Source organism: Electrophorus electricus, chromosome 14 (assembly GCF_041902795.1).
Source record: "Electrophorus electricus isolate QZ-2024a chromosome 14, ASM4190279v1, whole genome shotgun sequence".
In the NCBI taxonomy this organism is placed as follows: domain Eukaryota; kingdom Metazoa; phylum Chordata; class Actinopteri; order Gymnotiformes; family Gymnotidae; genus Electrophorus; species Electrophorus electricus.
In genome coordinates this window covers 9,386,994-9,410,081 of record NC_137510.1, presented here as the reverse complement: position 1 = coordinate 9,410,081, position 23,088 = coordinate 9,386,994, and the positions used below count along the sequence as shown (strand labels likewise).

At 39.4% G+C, this 23,088-nt stretch overlaps 2 long non-coding RNA genes across 2 annotated transcripts in view; both read left to right on the top strand.

The window, feature by feature from the left end:
* LOC118242170 (uncharacterized) overlaps positions 1–23,088 on the top strand; it is a 56,295-nt gene that overhangs the window by 16,239 nt on the left and 16,968 nt on the right. Inside the window, exon 2 of the long non-coding RNA XR_004776613.2 lies at positions 13,757–13,855. This is a non-coding gene — a long non-coding RNA (uncharacterized LOC118242170). The remainder of the gene's footprint in view (positions 1–13,756; positions 13,856–23,088) is intronic.
* On the top strand, positions 16,815–18,626 carry LOC145651141 (uncharacterized). The gene is made up of 3 exons (XR_014116875.1): positions 16,815–16,892; positions 17,338–17,506; positions 18,543–18,626. It is a non-coding gene; the product is annotated as an uncharacterized LOC145651141 (long non-coding RNA).

Below are 23,088 nucleotides of genomic sequence, written 5' to 3'. Positions count from 1 at the left end.
ACTATTGATCATTGACTACTAAATTAACAGTTGTGGCTTAATCTGCGTTTATGTTCTGCTAATTTACTGTCCGTTTCAATTGAGACCTGATGTTAATAATTTTTGTATATACTATGTAACCCATTCAGTAAGGTGTGTCACCTCCATTGCTGGCGATCCTTTGGGGCTCCTCTCTATACCTGGATCTAAGACAGTATAAGCCACCAGCTGCATTTCTAAACTAGCACTGCCCTGCATCGTCATTACCTGAGCTTGTACAGCTTTTATTCTCATTGGCTGGCGTTTCAAGGCTTGCATCAGATGTAATGGAAACGCTCACTCATTCTGTTATCACACTGCAGTCTCTGGATGTCAGTTTTGAACAGCTCTCTCAAAAGGGAGAAACTCTACATCTATCTCAACCTTTAAGGACTCGAATAAAAATGGCCAAGGGTGAAAATGTTCTTTTAAGTGACTTTGAGTGATATGATTTTATAAGAATTTTCATATAATTCTGAATATCCCTGCCTTCATATCGCTCAGTACTCCATTGAACTTATTATCTGCTCAGTGTGTGGGAAAATCACACATCAGATCACCCCATCCCCACCCCTAGGCGGAGTGTATATCTTCTGTGTCACAAGGTTCTTTTCTATAGGACTGTGAACCAAGCTTTGACTTGCATAGTATCATAGATCCATGAAATGCTTGGTCCTGCTGCTCTCAACTGCTCGCTCTCTCTCTCTCTCTCTCTCTCTCTCTCTCTCTCTCTCGCTCTCTCTCTCTCTCTCTCTCTCTCTCTCTCTCTCTCTCTCTCTCTCTCAGGCACACATTCCTAGTGCAGTAGTCCTTCTTCATGGACATGTGAATGACAGTGTCTGTCTTTGTGCTAGAGCTTCTCCTATGGAAAACCACTTACTCTGCCCTCTCCCCCTTTACTGACAGTTGGTGTGAAAATGAAAAATATGATCAAGGATACTGGTCACTGCTAATAATAGTGATGACTTTGGGTATGGAAGGCTTTTTTAGATTTATAACCTTTAAATTCACATTCTCTCATTCTGTTTTGCGGGTTAAGCCGAGTAGTAGTAATGTGCATGTATTTTTTTATTGACAAGAAACAGACTAATCACTGTGTTTGCTCTTCCAAAGTGTAACGGATGCAATGATTTCAATATGTAATAAGATTAAGGACATAAACTAATTGATTCCTTCCTTCCTTCAAGAAACCAGAGCACCCCAAAAGCACACCTTAGAGAGCAATTTTAACCCTGCTATTTGGTCTTTCATTATGTAAAAATATATGTAAAAATAAATAACTTAATTAATTGCAATAATGCCAAGATACACGTTCTAGGTTAATTTACTTTCAGTGTTGTCATCTACTGCCAAAATAAATCCATATAATATATATACAAGCACACAGATACGCATTTACTCACACCAACTCTCACATACACAAAGGCACACGCCCACTCAAAAACGCACACACAGATTGAGAGAGAAACAAACAGTGAATGAGAGGTTTTTTTTCCCACAGTTCTAATTAACATTGTTTTTCTCTTCTCTTTAGTAACATTAGATATTTCTTGTGCATTATCTCTAATATTATTGCAGATGATTTTGCATCTCTTTTGACTGGAACTATTTAGCCAGATTAGCTGGTGATTTAATTCTGTTAGACGTAAGGCAAATTATGTGCCCTTGGTGCTCTGTGTCACCAAGAGTGGGCTGTTGGGGAGGTGAGCCTGACAAAGCTGGCTGATAAGGGCAGCTGCTCTTCGCAGATTTCCCAAGAGAAGGCCAAGGACGAGGTGGGCGATGGTGGCGAAGGGGCGAAGCAGGTGGAGGCGGGTGGGTGGGGGGGAACAGGCCGCAGTGCTCCATTATCTGATAGACAGCTTACATGCTGAGAGAACGCAGACTTCTGTTGGCAGAGCCAGAGGGCTTAAAGGGTTGCATTGTAATTGGATTCACTGACCCACACCAAGAGAGAATCAACAAATAGATTTGATAAAAAAAATAAATAAATAAATAAAGTGGAGAAAAAAGGCAGAGCTGCAAAAGTTATGCCTGTCTGCTGGTGGGAAGCCCGTAAACAATTAAATAAGACAAATATTAAATACTTCTAAGTAAATAAATGCAAAATACTTTTCCGATCATGTTTTGAAGCCTCAGTGCACTAAAGGTATACGTCAGCTACCCTCAGCCAGTTTGCAGGAATCATTTGGTGAACAATTCAATAAAGCTTTTTTTTTTGTGTGTCTGAACTTGCCTCTGGGCAAGTAAAGCTTTAGAGTTCATGTTAACTTCTGTTTCTGCCATTTCCTCTGTTTACCTAACACCAAAGGAACTTGAAACAAAACAGCATTTCCATAAAACAGTGGGGGATCTAGTCACCAAGAAGCAGAAATATATTTATATATGTATAAATATATTCCTTTTCATTTCTTAGCAGCCTCTTTAGTCGTTAGAGCCATCAATGGCAGGGAAAGAAAGGTCTTCCATTGTGAAGGCACTGAGTGAAGATCCTACATGCACTCAAAGGTAGAGGTGTGGGGAACTTAACACTTTGATCACAGCTGTACAGAATTCCCTGCAGATGTTTGGCCCAGCAAAGTGTAGTCTTAAAAGTTACCAGACCTTCCAGGGGCTGGGCTCATCAAATGTGTATTTTTACTCAGTTTAAATGCATTAAACTTTTGCTAGGCTAAAAGCGCTCACATCACTATCAATGATGTTGATGATACACACACACACACACACACACACACACACACACATACACACACACACACACACATAGATAGATATGGTTCATCCAGTGATGACATTAGCGAAATACAGACCATACCATGTATTGAAAATGTCCAGTTGTATTAAGAATTACATTTAGATATGTAGTATTTGGGAGATACCCTTTTCCAGAGGAACTTCCAGAAGTGCTTTATAGGCTCTTTCAAAACCATATTCTCATTCTAGCTTATATAGTTTAGTGTGAAGAATCCAGTCAGGCTCAAGCCCTGACTAAAATGCATTACATGTGTACAGTTTCACTCCAGCCTATCCATTGCAATGCATTATGAATGTCAGCTAGCCTTCAGTCCTGTATCAGTGGCCAATATGTGAGCAGTTATCTGGCTATGTTTGGATGACACACTGCTGTGCCTGATTCACTTAAACTAGCACAAAGTTAGTCTCGCTTACACTATAAAGCTTTTCACTGTAGGAAGCATTTCATAAAGCATTTCACTGTAGGAATTGAGAAAGACCACCCCTCAGGCGCAATGATGAGCCATGTTTGTATTTTATTTATTTGTTTATTTTGGTGTGGCAAGTTGTTTCTGTTTTTTGAAAACGGTCCATTGACCATTAGTTGCCCATCCAAATAGGCAAAGCTGCCCCCCTCCCGCTGTGTGATTGTCACAAGCAGAGTGAGTGTCAACTCCATGTCTTTCTAATTATCTAGGGATTTGGCTTGAGAGGGTCACTATGATTAGCAATGATCCCTTATTTAGCTTCCAGTGCGTATCCAGCAGGCTTCTATCTGCTTGCATGTACAGCCTATGCATTTTTGCCCTTATCGCCACAAAAAAGCCATATCTATAATGAAAGTCTATTTGAGATCATTTGATATATGTATAAAGAGGATAATGACCTCATTCTGTAATGATATATATTTTTTTCTCATGATATGCTATGCAGCAAGCAGTATACAGTTTCAACTATGGAAATCAATTTGAAAACTTATTTGTTTATTTATTTATTTTAGAATCCTGTAGTTCCTTTTGTTGCCATCATTTGCATAACCAGCTCATTCTCTAGCTGATGAGATTAATAAAATGTTTAATATAGTGAAAAATTATAAGTTGCTTTAGTAAGTCACTCTGTATGAGCATCTGCTAAAATCACATTATATGTTTAATTTCACAGTCTATGTTTAATTTCAGCATCTTAATTATAATATAATATAGTGGTATAAAAGAACTCTGCTCAAATTTGGCAGACAGGGACCAGAGTGTTGTGATACAGAAGTCCAGCAGGAAGTGCATCACTAACTGCTGATCTGTAGAGGAAATATCTGGACTCTCATGATACAATTAAGCTCAGAGAACACACATTGCTGATCATATAACCTTCCTACCTTACTATGTCATGAACAGCCCTTTGATGGAGGAAAATATCCAAGAGCCCAGCTAAGAGTCTTGAGGCAAATTAACTTTCATTAGGAACTCATCTTTTCACAACCACTCACCCCTGAAGCTGGGATACATCTGACATCCAGTGCAATTGATGCCTAAAGACTTCATGGCACCTTAATTTAAAGTTCATTTAAGAGCAGAAATAGATCCTGAGGCCTTGTTTCCTATGGCATATGAAGATGTGCTTAGGGTGTAGCAGATGGAATATATATTGCATATTGCTGGCTGTGAGCCCATATCCAACCCCCACCCCAACACAACCTCTTCATCACCACCCCAACTCTTTCTGCTGTATATCAACTCCAACCAGAGATGTGGTGACATTCGGATGTCAGAGTGTTGCCCATAAATTGAGATTGTCAGCCCTCCGCATTATGATCTCTGCACTGTTTTAGTGCCAGTGCTGAATACAGCCACCCAGGGTCACACTAACTCTGTGCCATGACACACCAGCTTGGTGTGTATTTACTGCTCTTCTGTACTGCATGGCAAGGAAGGAGAGGACATAAGCAGCAATCTACCCAATCCCAGGCCAGGGTGTCCAGACACTAAACACTGCAGCATTTTCCCAGCACCTTCCAGAAAGGGCCTGATGTTTACCTGTAGAGCTCAGGAAGACACAGGAGTTAGCAATGTGGGGGCCCTTTCGGTTCAAGGGCCTAAAGCTGCTGGTGTACCCTTTTCAAATTTGTGATCTCAGCAATGAAGCGAAGCTCACTGGCTACTCATGGAGTAGTTATCAGGGAAAAGTTATCTGTGTTTTACTAAACATGAGAATATCATCCAAGAATCTGAATTACTCAATGGTTAAAATGTTATTTTAAAAGGTTATTAACATTTATTTGCTAAGATACCAATATTATCTTTATGAATCTGGGAAGAAATGGATGTACTATAATGGTCCAGAGTGCTATAAATTTTTTATGCTATTGAGATATCGATAACACTTTAAAGTACTATAACCCGATAAACCCATTTTATCCATTTGTATAAATATTACAAATATGAATCCAGAAGTATTACATTCATGTGGTATTAGATTCAACACTAGAGCCCCTTATCCCTGTCGGACACTGATCCAGTATAGAGGGCAAAGAAGAGGACATGGACGTTACTGCAATGGCTGATGGGTAATTACAAGGCTGGAAATATGAGCATGCTACATATCAAACCAAAGCAAGCCACATTAGCAAAAAAACCCTTCAGACAAAGAACACACAAGATCTATCAATTGCCTGCGTTCCCATGGAGCCCAGGAATTCTGGGACACCTGTGTTGGTTCAGTGAGTCTCAACTATGCCTTTTTAATTATGCATATGGGTCTTCACAGCTCTGTAAATAGGCTGAGATGCGAAATGCCCTTTTTGATGTTCTTTATCCGCAATGTCCGAGTGGCATATGACTCTGGCATGCTTTGCTGGAGGCATGACACTCATGCAGTCTGTAAATGCTTAGCTGGGCTATGCGCTCTCTCTCTCTCTCTCTCTCTCTCTCTCTCTCTCTCTCTCTCTCTCTCTCTCTCTCTCTCTATCTCTCTCTCTCTCTCTCTCTCTCTGTGTTTGTGAGAGAGTGAGGTAGAGAAAGAGAAGGAGAGATAGTATGCATGTGTTTGTGTATTCCTGTATTGATATAGAATGATTGTTTCTATTCTAAATCTCACCTAAGAAACTCTAGTTTTGTTAGTTATGAACTAGAGTCATAATTATTCGGATGCCAACCTCACAAGCCTACCTTCATTATGACCATACTGCCACTTTTGGATTAAGAACTTCTCCAGGAGGTTATGGATTTCACATTCACAAATTTAGAGATGAAAATCCTTGGTGCCTTTTGTCCAAGGGTTTTGTCAACAAAAATTCCCAAATCGAATCCATCATCCTCTCATTTTCATTGTGCAAAGTTATAGCACTTAAACCCACTCACTAGGACAGGGCTGAGTAGGCATGTCACATAATGTCTTAATTTGCATCTCTGCAGTTAAGCCCCATTGGAAAACTGGTGGATGATGCTGTGACTGCCTTTTCTTGTGTATATATTGTACAATGTTCGCCTAATACAATGATCTGGGTGAGGAAAACTAACATGCACACAGAGGCACTAAGTATTGAAAAGCTAAATCCAGTCAGTGCTGTGTAGGTGGAGCTCAGTCATAATGCTCTTTATTGACCATTCCAGCAGTATTGCCAATACAGGATGGGGCACTGTCAGGCCCTGATTATCATCAACTGTGCTTTCACTGGGGCTTTTAGTAGAAGAGATATGTGGGGTATTCAGATGCCATTTCCCCCTAATTCTGTTCATTTTAGATTTTCTACTCTTGTCTGTAGAGTGGTGGGTTCTTGCTATTATAGAAGCATTTTCTCGGTGTGGGTTGTGTTGGGGTTGCTGGCTGAAGCGTGGGTCATGTGAGGGTGGAGCACACTGCAGTGGGCCTGGACACTGAGAGGTTTGCTCACTTGTTGGTTGATTTTATTAATATATTATGTTTCTCTGTACTTGTGCTTAGGGTCACCTGCTTCTGGAAAATGTGTAGTGTATTTGGGATTTGAATGTCAATATGTTTATGTCTTTTTACACAATATTTGTTTACATTATAGCGAGTCACTGTATTATACAATAGGTAACATTACAATATATACTTATATATATGATATAATATAAACTCAAGAGTTTTAGATCATTACTCAGAGCTGCTCAGGATCTCATTAAAATTCCCAAGGGTTGTCAAGTACTCACATGGAGGCTACTTTTTAAAAAATCATGTGCTCCACAACAATAAAAGTATCTGTACTCCTGTACGTCCACCACTGTCATCCAGTCAAAAACTTACTGTGTGGTGAAAATGGCAGTGACCCCCTCTTAAGGGTACTGCCATCCTTGTTATAGTGGTGAAGACAAAATTAGCAGGCATTACTGTACTGTAATTTACTGTATGTTAATTGATTGTTCTTTGACACCTACTGGCTGCTCAAACCCTCACAGCTTCCCTAGTAGTAATACACTAACTAGCAAGGGCTATGTAGCCTGATTAAATGAATTGGGCTTTGATGGTGTGTGTGTGTGTGTGTGTGTGTGTGTGTGTGTGTGTGTGTGTGTGTGTGTGTGTGTGTGTGTGTGTGTGTGTGTGTGTGTTGCACACACATCAAAGAGAAGCAACATCAAAGTGACATCCTTCTGGACGTCTATGGCCTCTAAAATAAGGCCCATACAGGTCACAGCCCTTTGCATTTAGAATTCAGACCTCTGATTATAAGGTAATACCCTTAGAAACTCAGAAGCTGGCTACTAAGATCGTGGCTGCAGTGCTGAACTCTTTTCTGTGATGACAGCCATCATGAAAATGTAGAAATGTGGTGGGGAGGTCTGACACAGTACATGATAAGGGGATTAAAGACAGCACAGGCTCATTGCCTGCTAAACCCTTACTTTGTTTTGAAGACCCTCAACAAAGATCCTCAGATCAAAGAGTGGTAATTTTGATCTCTGATTAGAGAGGAGATTCTTATCTGGCCTTATTGTTCAGCTTCCTTTCTGCAAGTAAGACTGGATTAATGGTATTACAGTCCTGAGGATCCACCACAGGCCTGACCTGAGCTACAGTCTTCACCAGTACTCTCAAATTTCAAGCGTTCTCCTTTTTTGGAAGTTTTCCCTCCAACACACCTGACTACACACTATAGTGAATATGAATCTGTCATATATAAGGCAAATACAACAACTGTGCATTCCTTCACAAGTGGGTGAAAACCATGGATATGCAAATTTCTGAATCAACATATTTATGTATGGAAAGCACAGAATGCCATACCAACACAGTCACTTTATAAATGTGATATTTGGCAACCTCTTGTAAACAAAACCAACCTTGATTAGCACAAAGCTCATTCTTTCAAACAGTGATGGAAAATATGGATGGAAACTCCCCGTTTTCGCAGTTTTGTATTTAAATGGGTCATTTATATATATATATATATATGTCATGTTCACTCAAAACTGACTGTAGGAATCAAACCTCACAGTAGAAATGATTCCAATGACATAGTGACATTAAAAGAAGATACAAGCCATCCCAACTCCTAATTAAAATGTTATTCATTGCATGAAATATGCTGTTTTTCATCATAATAATGTAATTTCCTTTGAAACAATAGCAATCAAAGTCACATATATTTATCAGTGCTTTGAAAACAATATCTCTAAAAACTATCATGACTTTATATGAGGTTTTATACCAGTGAAACGTGACTGGTTTTTACTGGTACTAGACTAGAGTTATATGTGGAAGTATGAATTTTAATACTTCCACATATAACTCTAGTCTAGTACCCTTGACTTAAGATGTCACCGCAAAGTTAATCTCTTCATTTGTGAAGAGGCGTCTTTCTTTTCTCCAGCAGAGGCTCTGTATTACAAAGTATAATCCTCCTCCAAACTGAGACATGACTGGTGCTTTGATCACCTTGTGTTCAGCATGAGATATCGACAGACCTCACTGTGGGCGTGCTGCACCCTGACCTGAAACCACTCAGTCTGATCAGATAAAAAACACACATATAAAGCCACAAGATAATAAACTTTCCCACATAACAGAGAAAGAGCAGACTGATCTCATGCCCGTTTAATGTGAGGTTAACGGCAGCGAGATGGAGAAGGAGCCCCGGTAATGGCAGGACCTGCAGGCTGGAGGCTTGAGACAGACTCTTCCAGAGGTCACACTGCCTCTGGTGACAAACTGACATTTACCAAGACTAATAATCCTCTAATGGAGCACTGCGATCACAGGGCAGTTCGGTGTCACTTTTTGAGTGCAGTCAGTTTTAATCAGAGGCTGATTTAACTCCAGCAAGGACAGAGACATGCCCACAAGAGCAGTGTCAACTACTAGCCCCTTAAGTTAAGTTTAGTACAGAACTAGGAAATCTCTGGAGCTGTGTCTTATGTCATGATGTTAACTCAGAGAAACATCGCTTCACCAAACCACAACCTGAATGTTGGCCCAGTTTACTGCTGTAAAAAAAAAAAAAAAAAAAAAAAAAAAAAAAAAAAAAAAAAAAGGCAGCAAAAGTAACACTCATTAATAAGCTTAATATGGTCCCATCTAGAGTCATTTATGAACAGGTTTATAATACTTTGAAAAATAAACCTTGACTCTTTCATTTATAAGCCACTAAGGCATCCTGATCTTTTGGAACAATATTGATGCTAACTGTAGATAGATTTATGTTGTTTTAAATTCTCACATTTTTAAAAGAAAGGGGACAAATCAATGGGGAAAACATAGCATATGGAAGCAGAACAGTCTAAGGCAGAATCATGCTAAGTGGTATATCACCTTCAACTCATCTGCACTGCATCTATTTGAGATTGCCTCGGCTGCATTGTTAGTCAAGCCATGTGAGTGAGGAACTTTTATCTGTGGCTCTGAGACATGTGAGTACGGGGAAAAAAGTGACAGTCCCTGATGAGGCTACTAACTTCTATTCTTCCACACAAAGGCCATGTCAGGTTATTCATGCATGCATGAGTGGGTAACCTCTATCCTTCAACGCAAAGCAGATGAAAGAAAGAAAGAAATGAGCTTCATGCAATACTGAGCGCCATGTTTAACCAAAACACACACACACACACACACACACACAACCACACACTGTATGCAGGAGCTGATGTGTTGTCAGAGCAAGGAAGTGGGGTGAGGTAATAATTCAAATTGGACCTTTCTCTTCCTTTTGAATGAATGAATGAAAATACATTTGAAGCGTTTTTCCAATTTGTGTCTGTTTGAGCAGATTGGTGCCCTCTGAATTCCAAAGACAGACTGCCTCTCACCCATTATTCATGTCTGGGGTTCTGGGACGAATAGGAGAATTACAAATTACTGAATTAAATTCAAAACAAAGTGCTCTTGGGCCACTAGTGGCTGAAGGAACGGAGCATTGATTTCTTTAAGCCTGCAGTTGTATTATGGATGCAATTTAATATCTCTGAGAAGAGGGATCGGGCTTTTCATAATCTTATGATAAGGAAATGGATTAGGGGAAAAAAAGTAGGGATTCATTCTCAGATCTGCCAATAAGGTTAACCATTTTTTCCAGGAAAGCGATATATCCTTGTGGTACATGACCACTGAATATAGCCCAATTATTTTTTTTCTCTCTGGAATTAATTTTTTTGTGACACAACCCACATGGTTGACCTATTGTAGACTTTCACACTACGTCAGCCCTGTCTCACCCATAGGTTGTCAGGAATTAGTTCTTCTTTCTTGCAGCTCAACTTCACTGCACTGCTGCATTACAACAGAGTACCAGTTAACACAGCCCATTCATATCTCAGAGATGAGGTGCATGACTCAGCTTCTATCCCTGTGGCTGTGTGTACCACCGGTTTCTCTGACTGCCTCTCCTCCACCGGTTTCTCTGACTGCCTCTCCTCCAAGGAAATTACCCGAGCAGGCCGCCTGGCCTAATGGATGTTTATGAGGGACCGAGGTCAGACAATTGCACAGTGTGGGTTATAGTAACTCAGCATATAAGAGCCAATTACTTAAACAGAAGGGAGACTCAATAAACACAAGTACTTATGGGGGCAGGGGTCACATATCTGTTACAAATGGGCTCACCGTATAAATGTCGGGGAGTGCAGGGATCGTGAGAAAAGGTTGGTCCACTTGTAACACACGCTAAGTGAGCTTAATTATGCTGAATGAAATTTTCTGGTTTGAGGGGCAAAAGGGTAATAGATTTATTCCAGCCTTGTAAACAATATCACACAAGTCTGGATGTATCGATATCTCTCTTCCAAGTCATTTGTGAAGAATTACCCAGTATTTTTGCTCATTTGAAAGAATAATTGAGGTCCATCTTATCTGATATCTTCGCTCAATATCAACTGAGGTAATTATCACTTTCACACCTCCTGGCCCCCAGGGCCTAGGCTATGTGTAAGAAAAGGGAAAATTCTCTTTTCTTTGTTATATAAAAGAGTTTTAACAGCAGCAGCACAGTCCTCAGGCCTGGTAAAATATGCTGAGGTAGTGCTGTACTGAGGCTGTCAAATTCAATCATTAATACCTCAGATACATTCCCAGATTCTCATTTTTTCAGATTGCTGTTCCAGAGCCAAACTCTCTTTCATTAGACAGCTGGGCAAGAAGGTTAGATGCATAATCCATAACTAGATTCCTATTTCAAGCCTGACTCATAAATGTATTCTTTACACTGGGTTTTGAGGCATTAGGTCTAGCCTTGACATCTGCAGCAATAGGTCTTGCTAAGTCAGTCACATATAAACATTCTAAAAGATTTACAGTGCAGTGTCTTATAAAAAGGCCAAGAGTTCTGTGACTTAAATACAGCGCAATGTTTATCCCTAATGCTTCCTTAATGTCACAAACCATTTATATGGAATTCAACCTGCGCAACTTTGTCATTCCATTTAAAATATGCACATGCAAAACATTTGGGCTTCATTCCAAACTTGAAAACTTATTCAACAGTGGTTTACTAATACAGGGTTTACTAATACAATAACTAACCTATGACTGGTGGAAATGCAAGAATGAATCATTCACCAGGATGGCAAGCGCAGCTCAAGTAGTGATTAACCCTCTGAACTCATTTTCTCTGTTTTTGCATATTTTCTTAAATTCACTTTAAAGTTCACCTTTATTACTTATAGCATGATACCCACATGTTTCATATCAAAATATTCAGAATAATCTCAGCTCTGTTCCTAATGAGGTACCATTGGACACCTAAAGCTGAAAATATGAGGTCCAATTTTAGAAAATCATCACATTTCATGTGAAAACATATTGTTACTCATGAGAGCTAACTGTTTTGGTGTTTGAAAAAAAGTGTTTGGTTCACAAAAGCAGTGGAATATATGAATTGAGTAGTATTGAAATGTGTAATAAATGTCTAAAATAACATTTTGTACAATCAGTTTTCAAGAGAAAGTGTGGTCAAATTCTAGAGGGGCTGAAATAAAATGTCTGAACAATGAACAACTTTATATTACGTATCAAGCTTCAAGTGTGCAAGTGAAAAATGAGCATTACAGCAACTATAATCAAAAAATGGCAAAAAACAGAAATGTGTCAGCTGCACAGAACAATATTCAGTAAGGTCAAAACATATCCATTTATCTACAGTATACTACTATATTAGCTTACTTTCACACACACACACACACACACACAAAAAAACTTTAACAAAGTAAAAATTTACTATATGACAGTCCATTTTGTCAAAGAAAAGTCATGACTCTTGTATTAGTAATTAATTTCAAGAATTTTGCACAGGAGCTCAAACATTAGCTGATTAAGAAACACTTTGCTTGCACAGTTGATGAAGGACCTTTCTCCTGTTTCTCTGGAAACCTTGTGTACTTCACTGTAATTTTGACAGTCTCTCGCTCTTCCTCTGTGTATATATATAGTTATTATTTATTATTATTATTATTGATCATTTATTTCTTTATTTTCCCCAGCATAGTCAATAAAATATTCTCATCTCTCTACATTAGGAATAAAAAGGCATATCAAATTGGTGTTTGTAAATGTTTCTGTGGGCTCCTATGTTTGATGTGAGGAGCACCAAAGCACTTTGGCAAAAAGCTTACCATAGAACTCTGTAGTATGTAGTTATTGAGGTAGTTATCATTTGAGTTAATGTTTCTGAGGAATGCTTTTATTACTTACAATTCACAGTGTTGAAGACACCTTGCAGCAACTAAAACACATAGATCAGCTTGACTCCAGTACAGCCACAAGCTCAGCTACAATGTAGGTGAATGAACTGACTATTGTTCCCAGCATTCCCTGCCCTATGTGACAGGACCAACTCTCTCTACTTCAGAGTACCATTAATTGGGGACATATGGTTGCAACATCTATTTAGACTTGTTTATTTCTACATTTTTAAATTATCACACAAAAAAAGCATGATTCATTATTATTTAAAGTTTTTAGTGGAAAACAATAATTTTTAAAGTTTTCAATGGATCCCAAGAGTTCAGAATGTATGTGTATTAATTGGAAATGATGTGGTTAAGCAGGTTTTCAAGTTTTGAATGAACACAGTGTGTTTTGTTGAGTAAACCCAAAGGTATTTACCTTATCATTAAGTGATAAGTGCATTCACTTTATGATTGCCCCCAAAACAAACAAACAAACAAACAAACAAACAAACAAACAAACAAACAAACAAACAGTCAGTTACTCTACAGACAATTGGGTGTCACGTACTTTAATAAAAGCCTTTAGTTCTTGTCATATTGATTATTAACCAGTGTGGTTGTTGGTGAGGTGATAAAGATACTGGCAATGCTTCATAATCCAAGCCTCAGGGATCTCTTTGCTAGGAGCTGGAATAGAGGAAATATTGTGGACCCTCTAGGAATCCCTGAGGAAAGGGTTTGGGAAACACTTAGCCAGTGTAGTAATGGATTTGAGGTGCATGTTAAGTCATGTAGCAATACAAACAGTGTAATCATGCAGAAAATGTGGTAAGCTGACCAGTCTACAATGTCCACATGTGGCAAGCCAATCTACAGTGCTCCTGTTTCATTCACAGGAAAGGACACAGAAAAAAAAGAGAACTGCTTCAGACCATCAGACATCCAAGAGGACCCCCCAACATCTTCCACTATGTTTCAATATTGGTCTCCTGATGGTAAGATTGTGGAATCAGTGTTGATTACATTCAGGTACTTTTACATACTTAATGATAATGAGGAAAGATGCGAAGCTGTGTCGGCAAACTCATGCTTTAATTCCCCCCAAATTATCGTAAGAACCATCAGGGGTCAAAGTATAGGTATAGTCACGGTAACAGTAGGAGAATTCATAATCGCAAATGAGGAGACAGGCAGACAAGGTCAACACAGGAGAAACTAGCAGAACACAGAGAACAGGAAAACAAAGAATGAGGAAAGAAGAGACAGGGCTAAACATTGCAGCAAAACACAAAGGAGACTTCACAAAGGCAAAGGACACAATGGGGGCTATAAATACACCAAAATTACATCGTGAACTAGACACTTGTATAGGCCATGGCAAGGCAGCTGGAGACATGGTGGAGCTGGAATCAAAAGGAGCCAAAAGATTCCAGATACTGGTTTTCTCGAACTACTGATAGGGAACAGAAACAGAAAGAACAGAACAACACATGGCAGTGCCACAAATGCCATTGTTTATAATACACACTTCAATGTATCAAAGTTCATGTGTATTACAAGAATGTGTAAATAATTGGACTTATGGGGGGGGGGGGGGGGATAAAATAAGTAAAATAATTAAAAAACTAATCATTTTAGAGACTTTGCTTTCAAACCTAGCATAACTTGTAATGAAATAAATAAATAAATAGAAAATGTTGGGAAATCACTGTTCACAGTGATTTACACAATGAAAATAACATATCAGTTGTCATGCCAAAATGGTATCAAATTAATAAAACAAACATTATCAATATTTGCTGTACTATACTATAACTCTAAACAAAAACTGAAACTAAAATATACAAAAATTTAAATTTTTATATTTAAACACACACACACACACATACACACACACACACACACACACACACACACACACGCACACACACACACACACACACACACACACAACATGAAAGACATCCTTTTGAAATGATCCACTTTAAATAGCATCTGATGCCCAGTTTGAGCTTTTTCAACTTGCACTAACGTTCTCACCGGCACCTCTATTTTTCTCATATTAAACCATTGCTTAGTAAAAATAAACTTGCAAGTCATCATCAAGAGTGAACATTTTCCTGACTAAACCTATCATAGCATTTATGTCTGTGACGTTGAGGCAAGGATGGAGAGAGAGGTGAGTGAAAGTTGGGAGAGTGTATTCTCCATTACTAGTTGACTAGAGCAAACTTGAAAGAAGCTGATAATAACAGCGGTACAAGCTTAAAGTGTTCAGCAATGCAACAAACACTAAAAGTGCTTAGAAGCAGCAGCAGGTGGCTCCAGGCGCAGGATGACTGGCAATGCACAGCACCAACAGCAGATACCTGTGGGCTTACATTGTGAAGGAGAACCATGGAGGGTGAACAGAAGATAGGTGTGTGCAATAACTAATAGGTGATAGGGTGATAGGGAACATGGTGTGTGTGTGTGTGTGTGTGTGTGTGTGTGTGTGTGTGTGTGTGTGTGTGTGTGTGTGTGTGTGTGTGTGTGTGTGTGTGTGTGAGAGAGATGGGAGTGGGAGTGAGAGTGGGCATATCCCTCCTTCAGGGTGCATGGCGCACAATATCATGTCTGATTCATTAGGATAGACAATGTCATGGCAGGTTCTCTAGGTTAACTATGATGGTTAAAGTTTAAGTAATGATATTTTTAAACAGTCAAGCTTAGTATTTGCCCTTAACACCCTCCATTATTATTACATTTCATTTTCAGCAATTCTACCAATGGAAACTCATGATGCAAGCTTCCATGGCACTGGGTGTTCGCTAAAATCAGAAACAAATATCTAAGTGTGAAAATGTAAACATTTTCAAAGTAGTAACAACAGATCACAACTGACATCAAGTTACAACCTAAAGTAGCGGTATGGACAGAGCTGAACCATTCATTAATTTAACATCCCTTATCTATGGTGATACTGTGCCATTTGTGTGCTTGTTTATTTGTTTGTTGTTGATTTGTTCATTCAGAAGGCAATCTAAATTGTAAACATTTCAGTGAGTGTGAGAAAGCAAATAATATACTGATGGTGAGCACACAACAATAGCTTATACTCTGAGTAGAAACGTCATGGGGAGCTGTGTACACACACACACACGGAAACACGCACACACACACACACAAATGCATGCATGTACACACACACACACACACACACACACACACACACACACACACACACACACACACACACACACACACAAACACACAAACAGGTGTGCTGTCCTCATGGACCATTCATCATCAGCTATAGCACTGAAGATTTCAGCACACAAAGAGAATTGTCACCAGAACAGAAACTTACAGATGTTCAGCACACAACAGTAGGCCCCATATTACTCAGTCTAATTCTAGGGCTGTTGTAACACCATACAACCATTTGTTTGTTGCAGTAAAAGCCCTTGATAGGCACTGTTGCAAACCCAGGCAATCTGCCCTGTTGACAGACAGGAGTGTTTGGACTTCATAAAGGGCTAAATCTGATAGTTCTGTATCAAAAGTGCTTGTTGTATAAGTCTTAACTATGTCTAAAATACTCAGAAAAATATATTAATTTACTTTATTAAAGCTTCCATCGTCTCCAACATCCTCATGCGTACACTTGCAGCTTGATTTGCTGAATAATTAAACATGCATTCTGCAGCTATTATTGATTGTCCCAACATTTACACAGACAGATCGACTTTCTTTTTTTCTGCAATAAAATCTTTATTTCAGCCCAGAGCCCTGTGGAAATCTACAGGATGCAAATGCCTGCCAGGTTATCAGGCATCAGATCCAGGAACAATCTCCACTACTAACTCACTTATCTAAAGATCACATTGCAGCCAGAGGGTTACTCCAAGTCTGTCCTGCTGTTGTGGGCTTTTGGGTGACCTCCTCTTATGGAATGTTACTAATAAAGGACACATCATCAGCCTGAGAAAGTCTACAGTCCATTTCCTTCCCCTCCTGCGCTTATGGAAGTAAACGGGCTAAAAGTGGAAGGTAAATCTTTTGAATCTTCACTGCAGTGAAAGTAAGTTTGCATGAACTGCTGGCTTCTGGCTAGACAGAAACGCGAGTGTGGGTAGCCCCTAAGTCATGAAGTGGAAAGTAAGTGGTGGTAGCATCTGACGCAGAGAAGAGGCAGAGTACTGCACAGAGCTAGAGTGCCTGGCTTGGTTTTAGAGAGGAGATGAGGTAAGCTGCAGAGCTGGGACTTGAACCAAGCAGCAAACCTGACTACATGTGATGGCACTTACCTAGGGAGGCCCTATGGGAGAAGATGTGTGTGTGAGAGAGAGAGAGAGAGAGAGAGAGAGAGAGAAAAAGGAATGTTTTTCTTTTTCTCTGTCACTCAACTCTCCTTCTCTCATCCCTACTCTGTCTCTCTCTCTCACTCACTGTGTGTGTTTGGTCTCTCTTTCTTCTTCTCTCCTTTGCTGTGTAGCAGGCAGTACATGTGAGTGCAGAACACTAAGGGGACTGGCTCTGTGAGGACTGTGTCTCAGGCGTCTGTGTTTTGTGAGCTGGTAACGTGGAGGGCGCTCTGTCCACCCGCATGTCACCTGCGCACCCCAGCGTCTCTCTGCCCCTAGTCTCAGTGCTCTCCTGAACAGGTGTTCACGTCACGCTGTTCCTATCAGTCACAACCTTTCTGAATCACCATTATTAGTAGCTCCTTCCTCCATCATATACAAGCTCAAAGGATACTCTAGCAGACACACACACAGGCAATGTGACCCTGAGATCAGAACAGTAATGAATGAACCTCTTTCAGGGTTAATTTGTGTCCCACTGGTCTTAAATGAAGCACAGTATGTTCTGATTCAACATTGGAGATCTTCTATGTATCCATGTGCATCTATGTTATATGCAATACAGGATAAAAAACTGTCAATAGTACAACATAGACAAATATCTTTGAACAAGTAAGCCATTTGAACTTTTCTATATAGCAGAGTCCCCGGTGCTGGATTAACACCTACCATTTTCTTTAACAGCTGAATCTATATAACCACTGCTGGTGTGAAGTTGGGGTTATGTGTACATAACGCATGTGTATAGTAAAGTGATATAACAGGAGTGTGGTGCTACATAAGGGATTTGAGTGATGTGTGTTATAAAACTCGGCATTGCCCAGGTCATGGGGAAGGCTCTGGGTGCTGAGTAAATCTAAATTTCATACCCTTTCCAGCTGTTAAATTTTAAGAACACAGTGCTCTCTCACTTTTTGTTTGGAATTTCAAGACATTACAGATACTACAAGCACACAAACAAACATGTATTTAAAATGTGCATTGGAAGAGGTACATTTTCATATGGGCTTTCATGTGGGTCATATGGGTCAGTGTCTGCACAGAATGTACATTTGGTAGAGCATTTTAGCTTCACTGTTTTCTGCAGGAACACTGTAAGGTTGCATGCATACTGCTATCTATAGACCAAGTAGATAATTGCATAATGTCTCCACAATACTGGTTACAGTAATTCAAATCCTTTTTGCTGAAATAAGTATCAGTTTTCTAATCAAATGCAATGGTTATGAAGCCCAACAATGGTGCTTATTCAAGGGTATGGTCCCCCACCTGATTGGTAGAAGCTGTTTTAGAGAAGAACATAAAGTGAAGTCAAATTTAATGCTTTTTACAACAGATGTTGTCAGAAAGCCCCCAGTGAGCAACCCAAAGGTGACAGTGGCAAGGAAAAACTCCCTAGAGCATGAAGAAGAAACCTGGAGAGGAACCAAGACTAAAAGGGGGGGGGGGGGCATCCTCCTCTGGCCGACAACGGCCACCACAATAGTAACAATATAGACAATAAGGAGCAGAATAAATAGTGAAAGAGAAAAATAAATAATAATAAAATGAAAAAAAAGAAAGAAATTAATGTCTTGTCCAGATTTCTAGAAGTCCTAGTGTTGTCTCGATGGTGTGTGCGTGTCTGAAACCCATTCCACACAAGAATGTCCATCAAGGGAAATGGAGAAATAGTTGGCTGGATCGTGGGCTACAGCAGGGGACATCATAAGGTGGTAGGAGTAGCCATGGCGGATGAGGCAGGTTGAGGCTCAGTAATATCATGACATCAAGGGAAGGAAATAGATTATTAGGCATGTCTAGGTAGGAGGGTGTTTAAATAAGGAAACTATAATGTGCAAACATGGACTCTGGCAGATCTAGCTATGGCAAGCATAGCTAATAGAATGGAGCCAGACGGAACACAGGCATGAGGGCGCCCTGGAACATCTGATAGTGTTTTAACATCGCTCTTTACCATAACTCTTAATACCCATGGACCCCCAGATCTACACCTTTACCAAAAATGGTAAGTAGTTAATAAAATGCCTGATTGTGTGTTTTCAGCCTAGCCTTACATTTTGAGATGTCTGAGTCTCGAACATTTACAGGAAGGTTATTCCATAGTGTGGGAGCTTAATAGCTAAAGATTCTGCCCCCTGTGGTAGATTTTCTTATTCTTGGTACTAGCAGACATGGTGGGTCGTAATGCACTAGAAGTTCTCTAAAGATAGTGGCATTTATTTTTCAGATGTATTGCCATTTAATTAGCCAGTTTCTTTGCAGCATGAAATGACACAATCACTACACAGAAGCATGAAAAAAAAAACATAGAAACATATAGCATATACATATAACATTATAAGAAATCAAGAAATACAAATACATCTCCAGCAGTTATCAGTGCATATACACTATAAAATCTATAACATTTCTGAGAGTATTTGACAATGATAACTATATAAAATTCGGCAATTAGAATTCAAAGATCAAATAATGGGACCTCTTGCTCCCAACAAAAGTATTGTACAAGCTAAAATTGTTGTTGAGAACCTGTCATGCAAGATGCACGTAAACATTTTCTGATGCCATATTTGCAGATTACATGGCACTGTTTTCTTATCTTTGATGCAAACAGACCAAAATGAATTTGTGGAAATCTAAAAAATGTTTGTTTCTGGATAATCACCTTTGACCATTTCATCTGAGGACACATGGTTTTTAACAAAACAGTGTCAGATAATCTTCATTTAATACATTTAGTCAAAAGATCATGTAGATAACAGCATATAGATGTTGCGCAGCAGAAGCCTTGGTGTTGTAATGTAATGTTTAGAATAATTCTAACTGGACACCAGTAAAGTTCATTCTGTATTGTGGTTTTTCAAGTGCAGTATTATTTGTTCTTTTTTCTCTCCTTTTCTCCTGTTTTGTGTTCTTCCCCTCTGACCTTTCTTGGTGAAATAGTACTTGAAGTATTTTACTATCAATGAAAACTTCAGGGCCTTTAAAGCCTGCCATCGACTTGCAGCATCTGTCAGTGCTAGTGGCAAAAATCTGCAACATGGCATAGTGCAAGACAAACAGAACCTGTGTCTCCAGATGTCAGATGGCCGGGGACGTTAGAGCTGCCTTGTGTGTCTCCAAACGTCAGACAGCCTGGGACTATTGAGCTGGCTTGTGTAGAGATGCCCTCTGAAACCGTACTTACGCATGTACCAATTTACACTTGTACACTTACACATGTACCAGCAAGAGAGCACCTATTATCCAACATGAGGGAAAATGAATAAAACATCACCAGCTGAAATGAGGAAATGATAGGGCTATTTAGAATGGACGTCCTGTAGAGTTCATTACAGTTGGGCTTAATCTATGTTAATGTCAGGAGACAAAGGTCCTTCATATATACTCAGTGATATTCTGTACCTTGCTGAAACCTGCCTGTATTGATATGATTACAATTATTGCTTGTTTTCTCTCTGCTCTAATGTAGTGTGTGTGTGTGTGTGTGTGTGTGTGTGTGTGTGTGTGTGTGTGTGTGTGTGTGTGTGTGTGTGTGTGTGTGTGTGTGTGTGACACACACACACACACAGATTAAATTAAGCACTGAATGTAAACATCTTTCACCCTGGAACCTCACATTATTTAACAACATTTATTTTCCTGCTTGCAAGTTCACATGAGGTATATAAACACAATATAGCATAATTGAACTGGTACTGCTTTTATAATACAATGATGAGAAAGAAGAAACAGGAAAAAACAGCAGTCCCACTTTGCGAAACTTTAGAACAGAGAGATGTTGCATATGTGGGGACTTGTTGAAGGTGCATCAAAAGCTTCTTGAAACCTCATTAGCAAGTCAAGCTCAAGCTGTGCATTTTATTCACTGTGCTTCAGCTGGGGTCCATGAACAAAAACCTTCAAATCTTGGCAACTGGTTCAGTTATTTAGTATAACATTAAATGTATTTGAATGCAAAGGGGTAAAAAAAACAAACAAACAAAAAAAAAAAACATCCATAATTCTGAATTTGATTTCTTGTGGTCTGCCAATATTATGAGGGTGATGAGTGTGAGAGTGATTTCATTGGATCTCCAAGCAGGTAACTTTAATATTGAAGTAGTTATCCTGGGATAAAGATACTTTGCAATAAATTAGTATTATTGTCATGCATGAGTCAGTAACTGCCGCATTGTACTAGTCCAGTTTAAAGTCTACATTCTTCTGTGGAAAACTAGGAAATGTGGCATCTGCATGTTGCAACCGTCAAACATCAATAGATAAATGCATTGTGAATTCCACTACAATTGTAATATACAGCAGAGGAGTTACGGGTAGTTTTTGATAGACAGATCAGAGACTCATGAGGTTAAAGATCATTACATTAGCTGTAAAATGGGTGTTATACATTCTGAAGTTGGTTAAGTAAAACACAACCTATAGGTTTTAGGCTAGCTATTGCTGTTTTATTCTGTATAACACTTACTAAAATGGATGCTATTGTTTAAGCTGGCCTGTTTTGGGTGAGCCCTCATAACCAGGGTGGTGTTATTTCAGGCTGCTTGCTCTATATGAACACAAGGAGTGAAACCAAGTTTGGAGGCGCTGCTTCAGCCGCCGTCACCATAATCTGCTTTAGCTCATCACCTCGGAAACGTGATGTATGAGGACCTGCTTTTGAAATGAGTTTACGAAAGAATGAGGAGTTGATTTCTCCTGGCAAGACAGATCTCCGTGCCTGGCCAGGGGAAGCAGTGTTGGAGGTTTGGGAGTGCCGTGGTAGAGGCAGTGTGTGAGCTGGGTTTAGCAGCAACTTCATGACAGAAGACAAACAAAAGGGCAGAGACAGAAAGCAGAAAATTCTCTTATGTATCCAGTTTACCTGCTACGGCCTTCAAAGAATATCATTGCTGCAAGTAGCTGTGAAACTGCATCATGAAGGTTCAGCTGGAACTTGGCCCTTATTTGATTTGTTTATTTTTTAATTTACTGCTTTTTTGAATATTAATACCATAACATGCAATCAGTCCGAGCAGGCAGCCATACAGACAAGGAGATTAGGAGGAAATTAGGAGAGAGCAAGAGAGAGAGAGAGATTTTCTAATGAGACTTCACATTCAGTTGACACTGTGAAACCATGTCATTTAAATTTGTCCTATAGTTTTCTGCACTAAAATATTACTCTGATCTTGGTTATGATTTAATTAATTGCTTCCTCTAAGGTCCAATTAGTAATTCTATTTAATTGCCATTCCATAAACGCAGTAGATATTCTTTAGATTGTAATTTCTTTTTAAAGAGATTAATAGCAAGAAGGGTTTCAAAATGTTCAGTATGTTATGAGCTTTGTGATAGTGTGGCAGCTTTGTGGACTCTGAATATGCCACAGGCATCATGTTTCTCCATCCTTCCGAATACTGCTTACAGACAAAAGGCAATGTACTGCTCTGGTCAGGGGATGGGCTTAACACCTGCGTGAATGAGTCTCCCTGATTACCGGAGTGCTCTCAAAGCAGAACTGAGGCTACGCTGCAGTTTACCGTCTTGCACACAATGCAGCGACCATGGACTTCTCCAGAGCCACACACACACACACACGTCTATATTTTTTTTATGTCCCTCGTTTAAGTGGAGCCCTTTGCTGTCTAAGCTGTTTAAAGGCATTTGTTCTGAATTTTAGGGTCTTATCTTTTTCAATATGAGAAATGGGAGAGAAGCTCATGGAAACAATTTCATTTAGAGGCAGGTTTAACAGCAGCTTTCCTGGTAAATCTTGCTCTAAGCTTTTGGCATGCAACAAGGGCATTTCTTATGAATTACACTAAAAGCGTTATTATCTGACATTTTAAGATAATTAAATTTTGTTGAGGAGACTGGACAAATTTTCCACTTAAGTG